This window comes from Cynocephalus volans, chromosome 4 (assembly GCF_027409185.1).
Source record: "Cynocephalus volans isolate mCynVol1 chromosome 4, mCynVol1.pri, whole genome shotgun sequence".
NCBI classification, from domain to species: domain Eukaryota; kingdom Metazoa; phylum Chordata; class Mammalia; order Dermoptera; family Cynocephalidae; genus Cynocephalus; species Cynocephalus volans.
The window spans coordinates 151,306,570-151,310,688 of NC_084463.1; positions in this window are offsets into that span (position 1 = coordinate 151,306,570).

Below are 4,119 nucleotides of genomic sequence, written 5' to 3' on the forward strand. Positions count from 1 at the left end.
CTGCATATGGGACCGGCAAGGGTTCTTGTTCTTTATCATCTGTTGGAATAAAATTTACAGTGATTGTGTGTATGTTTCTGCTTGTGTGTGTGTGTTCATGGGTTTGTGTGTACACGAGCTCTCTCTTTATCTTTTAGCCTTCACACTTTTTGCTGGCACATTTTGGAGTTGTGCTCAGTACTGGTTGCTGACATAATATGTAGTAATCTGAAGTCTGATGAATGTGCTCAAGTAATAACTATTCCAAACAATGCGATCCCATGTTTTCTCCTCACAAAGACTTTATTTCCATATATGAACATTCTTTCTTTGTAACTTAATAACCCATAGATTCTGACTGGCTCCTGATTTTGTCTCAATAAGCTCATCTTGTTGATACTAGTGGGTATATCAGTTAAGGTAAGAATTTAGAAGCTATTAATAGACACTCTTAGGTTTGTACATTTCCCCCAGTTGTTCTCACTTAATAACTGCCTGTTTGCTTTCATAGATTGTTTTCTTGTTTACCTAAAAAAAGCAATTACCATGTTTATAACTTGTGTGATAGCTGTTTTCATATGTTTGTGTGAAACTATTCTATGATGAATTGGTTTTGTTGCTTGTTTTTCACTGGACTGACTTTTCTCAAGTTTGGCCATTCTGAAGATGCACTGAGACTTTGAAGATGTGCTGTGTTTTGTCCTTCATTGTTTGACTGCATCAATTTAATGTTCTACTTGTGAGAAGCAAATGAAAATATTCACATGGATTGCACTATACTGTATTTTTCTTTCGACCTTTGTAGATGTCCCTTGGACATAGTTGCTACTTGTAACTCCACATATTTTCCCATGTAATTTTGCTAACTTTTATTCACTTTTAATAAACCTAATATTTTATGAAAGCTATCAGAGTCTGGAAAATTTCCTTAGTTTAACATCACAAAATAAAATATCATGAGTGGCCAATGAAACTTGAATAAATTCATTTCACTGGAATAAAATTAAAGTGAATTGTCACGTGAGGACAGACATTACCATATTGCTGATGTAGTAAATTAAATCTTTAAGAAGGTCCTAGGAACAAACAGGTAATAATATATCACAATTACTGAGGAGTATATGAAAGGCATTCTTCATGTCTCATTTAACTGAGTCATCACAACAACTCTGTGGGGTAGTTTCTACTAAAAGTTATATTTTTCAGATATTTAACATAGAGACTTAGAGAAGTAAATAAATTGTCAGACTACACCAAGATATTAGGTATTAGAATCAGGTTTCAAAATCAGGTGATCCTGGTCCAGAATTCATGCTCTGAGCAACTGCCCTATATTATCTCAATGTTATTTTTGTGCTTCGCTGATGTCACCCTGAGATGGCAGAGAGTAGAATCTCACTTGATCCTTTTTCAGATTAGGAGAGGAGAAAAGACAGAGGGTTTAGTTGTAAGATAAATAAGTTCTGGGGAATCTAGTGTACAACATGGAGACCATAGTTTATAATACTGCATTGTTTATTTTAAATTTGATGAGAGAGAAATTTCAAGTGTTTTTACCACATTCACACACACACACACACACACACACAACAGGTACCTATGGGTGGTGGTACATGTATTAGTTTATTTGACTGTGGTAATTGGTGCACAAGGTACACATATGAAATGAACACACTGTGCACCTTGAAAAGATACAACTTTTATTTATCAGTTAAATATTTTCAAATATAATAAAATCTGTGAATACCTAGAACCACATCAAGTATAGAAAATGAATTCAATCATGTACAAATTCAGGGGATGCCCATCCCCTAAAACTTAAAGGCAATTTTGTAAAAAGAGTAAATGATAGTTTGTAAAGTTGGATTAAATGGACTCCTAATATTCTTAACATTCAAATGAGTCTATCACATTTAAAACTTAAATTTTCTATTTAACCTACTGAATATGAGGAGATTCAGATAAAGAGGAAAAACATTTTTACAAAATAACTTTTACTAGGGGTGACATTGCCTTACTAGGGGTGACATTGCCCTACTAGGGGTGACAGATACCAACATTCCATAGTAGCAACTGGGAGCCGACTGCACAACACTGCCTTTCACTCCTCCAGCAAACTGCACCAAGTCTGGACCACAGAAGGGGTCTTGATAAATGAAATGTCTCATACACAATTCCCTAGGGAATTCTTGCAATTCCTCGACAGTAGATCACCAAGGGGGCACTCCGGGATGCTCCCTTCGCCCGGCCATGTGGCACAGCAGCCTGCCTTGATCCAAGTCAACAGGGAGGCATTTTTGTTATATTGTAAATGTGCTGCGGGAGTGAGGGATGGTTGGTGACCAATGCCATTTTTGCCAGTTCATCCCCTGACAATATTATACCATTGGCCCTGGTATCTCACAAATGGTGTAGCCACCCAGGAATGCTTTCTCTCCCTTTCTGCCAAAACTTAGCAGCCAGTTCTACCAGCTCTGCTGAAGTGTAAGGGCCGGCAATTGTATGTATTCATTTTAGCAGAGGAGGTAAATCTTGGGTGTTCTGCCCTTCTGGTTGCTCTTGCCTAGTCTTAAGCTTTTTGTATTATTGCTGGTCTAGCCTGAAGATTTCCTGCTTAAACATCAATTACCTCCACTTGGAAATTCTCATCTTTTTCATCCAAGATATCAGTCTCAGAAGTGGGTTCCCATTTTCTAGGATTCCACTCTCGGTTTGAAATTACAGCATGGATCTTGGCCTGCAGCAGATACTTCCCTTTTATTTTAGCAAAACAGCACACCAAATCATGAAGGTGGTCCATGACTCAGTCCAACTGACACACTATCATATCCTTGCTATCAGCCTGAGTTAAAAGAGCCTCTCTTTCTAATTGTAATTCTTCCTTTAACCTTTGTCCTTGATTTCATGACTCATTTTCCTTTTCAGTCACTAGCCTGAGCCAGCAGAGGAAAGGCCATGGCCTTGTATTCTTTTTTCCTTGCATACTCCTCTTTCCTCAACTGCCTTCAGCACCTCCAGCAGCCCTTCCTCGATTTGCGGTGTGTCCCTGTAATCATGTGGTAGTCCCCAGCTATTTTTTCAAGCTTGCAGTATCAGACCACATTGAACTAGTGGCCCACTCAGATATTTCCCCCTGCGACTTTCCTCCCATACCTTCTTTCTCTCCCTTGGCTGCTTCAATGAGTAGTTTCTTGGGAATAGACTGCCATCTATGCCAATTGCATCACAGGAGCCCCAAAACTGAGAGGGCACTCACGTACTGTCTGCCTATTCCAAAGAACTCACCCAGTATTATAATAGGTAGAGATATCAGTTTATTAGTCTTATGGGAGTCGCTGACATTGACAGGCCTGCTAGTTATTCTGCACCACCACAGGGTACATACAAGTTACGTAGTGAACAGATCAAAGTAGGGGAGTAAATCATTTGCAAACTTATGCACAGACTCTCACCCAGATCACATAACTCAGAGCACATGGGAGATACAGCTGAGTAGATAAGATAATCTACTTGCTACTCTCCTGGTGCCAGAGTGTTTTAGCACCAGCATGCTGATTCCCTTACTTAGGGTCCCTGCTGCCTCCAGTTTTCCATTGATCTTAAAGGGAACATGCCTTTCCGTGGGTAACTGCCTTTGCCAGGGGTAGTTTCCCAGGGGGGAGGAGGAACTCTGGTATGCATGAGGAGGGGGAATAGGGCTATGTCCAGCATTTACCCTACAGAAGGGTAGTATGTACCTCAACTCAGCTTGTGGCTTTATGACCTTTCTAGCTCCTCAATCTTATCCCATTACCTGCAACATAATCTATTTTCTGTATGAGGAGATCTTGGGAAGGAGAGGGTTTTATCCCCCAAATACTAAAATGGCTCTGCTTTGTATCACTGCAGGATATTATGTCAAAGAACTAAATATAAATGTCTTTACAATAAAGCTTCTGGAAGGAAATCTGAAAAAGTTTCATCTAGAGCAGTATAAAATATTAAAATATTAATAAAAAGAAAAAACAACTTTTAAAATTGGGCAAAAGTTTAGAAACTTTACAAATGAAGATAAATGAATGGCTAACAAGCACACAGAAAAGTATACCAGTTACCACTCCTATTTTAAACATTAAAAGAAAAAAAAATACTCTACAACTT